Source organism: Octopus bimaculoides, chromosome 8 (assembly GCF_046866305.1).
Source record: "Octopus bimaculoides isolate indiv1 chromosome 8, ASM4686630v1, whole genome shotgun sequence".
NCBI lineage: Eukaryota > Metazoa > Mollusca > Cephalopoda > Octopoda > Octopodidae > Octopus > Octopus bimaculoides.
In genome coordinates this window covers 90287438-90296441 of record NC_142935.1, presented here as the reverse complement: position 1 = coordinate 90296441, position 9004 = coordinate 90287438, and the positions used below count along the sequence as shown (strand labels likewise).

At 36.7% G+C, this 9004-nt stretch overlaps 1 non-coding gene across 1 annotated transcript; it reads right to left on the bottom strand.

Moving 5' to 3' along the window:
• Positions 1-1288: 1288 nt before the first annotated feature.
• On the bottom strand, positions 1289-1383 carry Trnam-cau (transfer RNA methionine (anticodon CAU)). The gene is made up of 2 exons: positions 1347-1383; positions 1289-1324 (listed from the first exon to the last, which is right to left on the bottom strand). It is a non-coding gene; the product is annotated as a tRNA-Met (tRNA).
• Between the last annotated feature and the right edge of the window lie 7621 nt (positions 1384-9004).

The following is a 9004-nucleotide window of genomic DNA, read 5'->3' as shown; positions in this document are numbered from 1 at the left end:
ACCTAAATTCTAGGCTGTTTGTTTAGGAAGACAACCACTATGGCTACTAGCTATATTTTCAGTACAAGTGTTGCTATTGCTGACAGCATTTATGCAATACGCACGCACGTACGCTCTCTCTCTCTCTCTCTCTCTCTCTCTCTCTCTCTCACACACACACACACACTGTCTCTTTCTCTCACTCTTGTTAACTTATAATATAGTCACGCACATATAGTCATAACTACTGCTTATTTGTTTACACACCCGATATTAGCTCTAAATAAAAGGCGGCAAGCTGGTAGAATCGATACCGCGTCGGACAAAATGCTTAGCGGCATTTCGTCCGTATCTACGTTCTAAGATGAAATTCCGAGTTGGGTCAAACTTTGCCTTTCATCCTTTTGGGTACGATAAAATATGTACCAGCTGAATACTAGGATGGATGTAAAATAGGATTGCTCTCGGATCTTTGGGGTTTGACGGGCAACATTTGTTTTCTTAATGAAACAATTTCAAACTTGGGACACTGGTAGAATGTGTCATACAAAACAAATTTTCTCTTAGCCTTCTTAACAAAAAAAAATGTACATCGCAAGTTATTTCATGTTAAAGTTGTCGTAATTCTGTAATTTTAACCAATCACTGACGTCTATTCAGCTGAATACAGTTACTGCTGTTCGGTGTCAAGTGTGTTATTCCCTGTTTAATTATATCATTATTCCCTAGTAAGGGTTTAGGGTTTTAGGGTTAGGGTTCGGGTTTTAGGGTTAGGGTTTTAGGGTTAGGGTTGGGGTTAGGGTTGGGGTTAGGGTAAGGGTTAGGGTTATGGTTATGAGTTATAAGGTTAGAGTTAAGGTTATGGCAAAAATAATCATAACCCTAACCGTAATCCTAAAACTAACCCTAACTCTAAAACCCGAACCCTAACCCTAAAACCCTAAAGCTAAAACCAGTACAAACGCACGGAGTAACACGGGTAGTTGTTGACAAACAACGGGACTAATTTTATTCAAGGAAAAGATCCCATGACACCGTTACGGCATTAATTGTTTTCACCTCAATAGACGTCAGTGATTGGTTGAAATTACACCGAAATACGACAACTTTTTACATAAAATAACTTCGAATACAAAATCTTCTATCTGTTCTATACCACAAAATATACAAGTATTCGAAGTTTGAAAGTGTTTCGGTACCAAAAACACTACATAAAAAAATGTTGCCCGTCAAACCCCAAAGATCCTTGCTCTCTCTATCGAAATGGCTGGCCTAGTGCCAAAATTTGAAAAAAAAAAAAAAAAAATTCTGCCCCGGGTGAGGATCGAACTCACGACCTTCAGATGGCTCGGGTGTTAGCTTTGGATTATGAGACTGACGCGCTGCCTACTGCGCTACCGAGGCAGTTAGCAGCAAAGCTGTTTGTTAATGAAGACAATCACTATAGCTACTAACTCTATCTGCTCACTTCATATAGTTGACGTTGATACTGTCTACTTACACACACGCACACGCACACACACACTGAGTCTCTCCTCCCTTCCTCTTTCTCCCTCTCTCTTTTCTCCTCCTTTTCTCTCCCCCCCACTCACTCTTAGCTAATGTTATAATACTCACTCACCTATATAGGCATATCTACAGTTTAATGCCCCGCAAACCAGTTTTCTGCTAACTTTCTGAATGCATGCATATTTTTTAATGAAATTTCGCTGTGATAAGTCGTCGATGATGTAGATTACAATTATGTTGAGACAATCAAGAGAAAAAGAAGCTGGCTGACTTTCGGACGTTCTTCTTCTTCATCTATTGACATGCCTGTGTGGTTAAGAAGCTAGCTGTTCATCTACGAAGTAGTGATTTCGTCCCGCTGCGCGGAACCTTGAGCAAGTGCCTTCGACTATAGCCCTAGGCTGACCAAGACCTTGTGAGGGAATTCGATGACGGAAACTGTATGGCAGTACGTCGTGCGTGCGTGCGTGCGTGCGTGTGTGTGTGTGTGGTTTTGCGCGCGTGCGTGTAAGTGTGCCTGTGTATGTGTGTGAGTGTATGTGTGTGTTTGTCCCTACCACCCCCTTGATCACCGGTGTTGGTTTGTTCACTTCCCTGTAAATTAAACAGCTCGGTAAAAGAGACCTTTGAGTAAGTAAGAAGCTTAAAAATATGTCCTGGGATCAATTCGTTCAACTAAGACCCTACAAGGTGGTGCTCCAGCAAGGCTGCAATCGAATGACAAACAAATAAACAATAAAAGATTTCTAAAAAATAATAAAAGAAGCAAATACTTATCACCGATTTCTGAAACCAAAGAGAAGATAGCGGAGCGGAGGCGGTAGCATTTCGCTCATGTATTTATTTATTTATTATATTTATTTATTTATTTATTTATTTATTTATTTATTTATTATATTTATTTATTTATTTATTATATTTGTGGGTGGCGTTGGTTGTTGGTTTGATAACAACTTTGGTAGATTTATCGGTAAATTTTTTGTGTAACACCCAAACGATTTTCATTAAAAAAACAAACAAAAAAACTCGGATTTTTTTGCGTGGAATCAAGTACCCTGCCCTCCTAATATGCTGCAAATCCCTTATTTTGGTTCGGAAAAAAAAAGGGGGTGGGGCGGGGGACCCCACCCCCTCCTCATCCCGAAACCATTGGAATTTTTTTTTTTTTTCGTTGAATGAATTCCTGTGACCTCCTAATATGCTACAAAACCCTTTTGGGGGTCCGAAAAATGGGTGGGGTGAGATGGAAGCCTCGGAAATTTTACCCACTCCCAAAATTTTCCAGAAGTAAATTTTCCAGAGTGTGATTCACACGGTTCGCGCGCGCGCGACATTTATATTATGTGCGTGTATATATATATATATATATATATATATATATATATATATATATATAATAGCGTGTATGTGAATGTATGTAGACAGGTAAAAATTCACCGACAAAGTGCTACTTATCTCTTTGCTGTCAAATAAATGCATTAATTCTCAACAAAACACAATTTTTGCTCGACTAAATATCTTAAGCTTTATACCAGCATTTTCGGAAAAAAAAAACTCTTTCGATCCCAAACTAATTTTTGTGTCGTGGTGGGGTGGGGGAAGAAAGTTGAATGATGTCACATTTTCTGTGTGGTAAGTAGCTTGCTTACCAACCACATGGTTCCGGGTTCAGTCCCACTGAGTGGCACCTTGGGCAAGTGTCTTCTACTATAGCCTCGGGTCGACCAAAGCCTTGTGAGTGGATTTGGTAGACGGAAACTGAAAGAAGCCCGTCGTATATATGTATATATGTATATGTGTGTGTTTGTGTGTCTGTGTTTGTCCCCCACCATTGCTTGACAGCCGATGGTGGTGTGTTTACGTCCCCGTAACTTAGCGGTTCGGCAAAAAGAGACCGATAGAATAAGTACTAGGCTTCCAAAGAATGAGTCCTGGGGTCGATTTTCTCGACTAAAGGCACGCATCCATTTCCAAATAAGTTTATTTTAATAATTTTGATGCGACTCTACCCTGTACTGTTCTCTCTCTACCCCTTTCGTTTTCTCTCTCTCATCACATTTTGTTGGATGGTCATTGACTGCTCATGAGTTTTTCCACCCATACATACATTGATACATACATACACAATGGACTCTGCCGTCGGAAACGACTTATGAGCATTGAGCTTTTTTCGTGCCGCACATTAGCTCACCCTCTCCATCAAATCGACGTTATCTGAACAGATGCACAGTGTACCACACATCAGGTGTTGAAGTGATCACTGAACAACGTTAGATGATCTGTTTTGCTCATGAACACAACGTACCTCGCAGTCTAGGAATTGAAATCACGATCTAGCGATCGTGAGTGCAACACCCTAACCACTAAGCCATGCACCCTAACACACACACGCACACACATACATACTTACATACATACATACATACATACATACATACATGTATACATACATATATACATATATATATATATGGTGGTTGTCTACTCCTTAAACAGAGTTTGACCACCTCCTGCACCTACACCTTAGCCCGTTCATGGCGTCTGATGTGGCTTTTTAAAACAGACAATGTTTTGAAAAAACACCCACACAGATTGCACCTCTGATTTGCACTACCAATACCTGCAAGTAAGTTCTGCTCATTGTGGATCCTAACATGTCTTTTAAGACCCCCATTGGATTTACAAACCCTCTGGCACATGCCACATTCAAACGTGTGCACAGACATATAATCAGAATAGATGGATGAGGTTTGTTTTCCATGGGTTCGCAGGTGAGATACATACATACATATATACATACATACATACATACATACATACACATCTGTATGTACACACACACACACACACACACACACACACACACACATATATATATATGCATGTATTATGCATACTCTTTACTCTCTCTTTTACTTGTTTCAGTCATTTGACTGCGGCCATGCTGGAGTACCGCCTTTAGTCGAGCAAATCGACCCCAGGACTTATTATTTGGAAGCCTAGTACTTATTCTATCGGTCTATTTTTGCCGAACCGCTAAGTTACGGGGACGTAAACACACCAGCTTCGGTTGTCAAGCGATGTTGGAGGGACAAACACAGACACACAAACACACATACATACATACATACATACATACATATATATATATGTATGTATGTATGTCGAATATATATATATATATATATATATATATATATATATATATATATATATATATATATTCGACGGGCTTCTTTCAGTTTCCGTCTACCAAATCTACTCACAAGGCTTTGGTCGGCCCAAGGCTATCGTAGAAGACACTTGCCCAAGGTGCCACGCAGTGGGACTGAATCCTGAACCATGTGGTTGGTAAGCAAGCTACTTACCACACAGCCACTCCTGCGCCTAACTAATATTTATTTAAAGCAAAATCTATGTGGAAGCCACATTCTAAATGCGAGTTAATACGTGTGGGACTGGAAAATGTATAGCTGTGAGATAGGTTGTACGAGACGGACGAATTGTAACAGGAAGATAACACGCTTATATAATAGTGAAATAAAGCCCGACTAATCAACAAGAAATAGATAGATAGATAGATAGATAGATAGATAGATAGATAGATAGATAGATAGATAGAAAGGCGGAAGTAGGGGTAAGTAGAGCACTAAATGTCATGAGTGTATTACAGTTTAAATAAAAAAAATAACAACAGATTTCTTCGTTGAAAATATCTCTTTAAGAAAATGTAGGCGTACAATTGTACGAAGTGTCACATTTTTTAGGAAATCAGTGAACGAACATGTGACTAAGTGAAATGTTTTATAAGCGCATATTCAAGCAAATATGTGTATGTGTCTCTATCTGTCTGTCTATTTATTTGTCTGCCTATCTTTCTGTCTACCTGTCTGTCTGTCTGTCTGTCAATCTGTCTGCCTGCATGCCTGTCTGCCTACCTATCTATCTGCCTGCTTATCTATCTCTCTGTCTGCCTGTCTGCCTGCCTGCCTGCCTGCCTGTCTGTCTAACAACTTATTTACCTTCCTATATACGTATCTATCTACCAATCAGTCTATTGCCAGTTCTTCTCTCCCCCTCCCTCCCCATCTCTATCTAGATGTCTGTCAGTCAGTTAGTCTGTCTGTCTGTCTGTCTGTATGTATGTATGTATGTATGTATGCAGGCATGTATGTGTGTATGTATCTATGCATGTATGTGTGTATGTACGTCTTCGGTCTACCTATGAATCTTACCAATTTATCTGTTAACTTCACGGTTGTTAAATTATGAACGTTTCAAACTAGGCTTCCCTCTGTGGTAAGAAGCTTGCTTCCCGATCACATGGTTCCAGGTTCAGTTCTACAGCGTGACACTTACTATAACCTTGAGCTTTGTGAGTGGATTTGGTAGACAGAAACTGAAAGAAGCCCGTCGTGTCCAATTTTTCCTGTCTTGGTTTGTGTTTGCCACCTTGGAATCCTCTGTTTAGTGGGTCGATCCACTACTCAGGAAGAGACTATTCTAGAGTACGTACTGTCTTATCTTCGAAACGTCTAGTTAGAATAGAGGCAGCTGACGAAGGATTAATTCCAAGTGACTATCTGTTTTCCTATGTGTTCGTTCCGTTGTCTGTAGTTCATTGTTCTAACGTCCTGTACCCTGATATGCATCTATATACACATGTAGATGTAAGTATGTACATATATGTGTGTATACATGCATATATATTCTCTGTATTATTATATATATATACATATTTGTGTGTTTGTCCCCCTACTATCACTTGACAACCGATGCTGGTGTGTTTCTGTCTTGTAACGTAGCGGTTTGGCAAAGGTGGCCGATAGAATATGTACTCGGCTTACAAAGAATAAGTCCTGGGGTCGATTTGTTCGACTAAAACCCCTTAAGTGCTCCAGCATGGCCGCAGTCAAATGACTGAAACAAATAATATATATATATATATATATATATATATATATATATATATATATATATATATATATATATATATATATATAATATAAATAATATATAGATATATGCATATACATGTATATATATATATATATATATATATATATATATATATATAATATAAATAATATATATATATATACATATACATGTATATATATATATATATATATATATATATATATATATATATAATATAAATAATATATAGATATATGCATATACATGTATATATATATATATATATATATATATATATATATATATATATATATAATATAAATAATATATATATATATATACATATACATGTATATATATATATATATATATATATATATATATATATATATATATATATATAATATGAATAATATATAAATATATGCATATTTTCGATACATAAGGAAGTCTGGAGGCGGTGAAAATGGCTTTGCTTGTTTGTACAGGTTTCCCACGTAACTTGCAGCCAATATTCCTTAAATCTCTAGCTGTCACAATCTTGGAGGTCTCACAATTGAACCGTTTCTTCCTTGGCGCTCATGTGGCTAAGTAATTCATTATGTCAATAAATGTTATATTATTATGGCTTTCTCTTAAATATATACTCAATGTATGTTTAATATGTATCACTACCCTTCATTTTCTGAAAAATAAATGTTTAGATGGGCTATTTTCATTCAAAAGCTATTATCGTGATTCACTCAAAAGCTGAAGAATCTGAAATGAAAAAGAAGGGTCGGGACACAGAATAATGAAAACATGATAATGGTGTTGCGATGGTGTGCAAAGCAGCTGGGAAATGTTTTATCAAAATCGATTCGCAGAAAACCAAGAAATCCTAAATTTCACTTCTAAGCTGTTAGCATGGTTCTGGGTGTATGATTGACTGGCCTATGTAAGTTCGGAGGTGCTGCTTATATTATGTTGATGCACGATGTCGCTTGGTCGTGCATGCATGGTTGCCAGCATTTTCGAATTTACAAACTAGAATATCATACTGATGAGGAAATGAAGGTTTTTACTATTCTGATCCAGAAACGCGTCTATGATTAACTAAGACTGGTTAGTTTCGTTGTTTTTCTCTTGTTTTGCCTTTGTGAGTTACAAGTATTGCTACCTGTTGGAGTTTTACCACTTTAACTGCTATTTCTGAATTTTGGTATGTGGTGAAGCAACTGTTGCTGATCCCTTAATTATGTTTATAAATTTAAAAGAACTTTTAAATAAGTTCTTTACCGATAATGGTTTTTACATACCGAAGTGCTTGGTAAAAATTATTAATTATTGATTTATTAATAAATTAAGAATCCTTTACCTTTTATTTGTAATATATATATATATATATATATATATATATATATATATATATATATATATATATATATATATATATATATATATATATATATCACTGTAGGTATGTATGCATGCATGTATTAATGTTGGTTTTTTAGCGAAGCCATATATAAGAACAATTCAACGTTAATCTAACAGATCACTCAATACTTCTTGGTAGCGAACATATATATTTTTTATTACAAAGACAGTAACTTCGAAGTTTCGACTGGCTCAATACTATAAGTAAAGAAATGCATGTAAACATATATATATATATATATATATATATATATATATATATATATATATATATATATATATATATATATATATATATATATAGGCGTCGATGTGTGGTTAGAAGCTGGCTTCCCAACCACATGGTTCCAGGTTCAGTCCCACTTCGTGACACTTTGGGCAAGTGTCTTCTACTATGGCCTCGGGCCGACTAAAGCATTCTGAGTGGATTTAGTAGACGGAAACTGGAAGAAACTTGTCCTATATATATATATATATATATGTATGTATTTATGTGTATATGTCTTTGTGTCTGTGTTTGTTCACCACCACCCCATCACCGCTTGACAATAGATGTTCTTGTGCTTACATCCTCGTAACTAAGCAGTTCGGCAAAGCAGTCCGATAGAATAAGTACCAGACTTTAAAAAAAAGTCCTGGTGTTGATTTGTTCGACTAAAAAGGTGGTGCTCTATCATGGCCGCAGTCACATCACTGAAACAAGTAAAAGAATAAAAATACATATATAGTAGTAGTAGTAGTAGTAGTAATAATAATAATAATAATAATAATAATAATAATAATAGTAATAATTCTTTCTACTATAGGTACAAGAGCCTGAAATATGGTGGGAGGGGGCCAGTCGATTAGATGGTCCCCAGTGCGCAACTGGTACTTAATTTACGACCTCAAAAGGATAAAAGTCAAAGTCGACCTCGACGGAATTTGACCTCAGAACGTAGCGGCGGGCGAAATACCGCTATGCATTTTGCCCGGCGTACTAACGATTCTGACAGCAAGGATTATGGCGAATTAGCTTTAGCATTACCTTTAATTCACACATATATATATTGTTTTATTCTTTTATTCTTTTACTTGTTTCAGTCATTTGACTGCGGCCATACTGGAGCACCGCCTTGAAGTGCTTTTTTGGAAGAAATCAACCCCAGGACTTATTTTTAAGCCTAGTACTTATTAT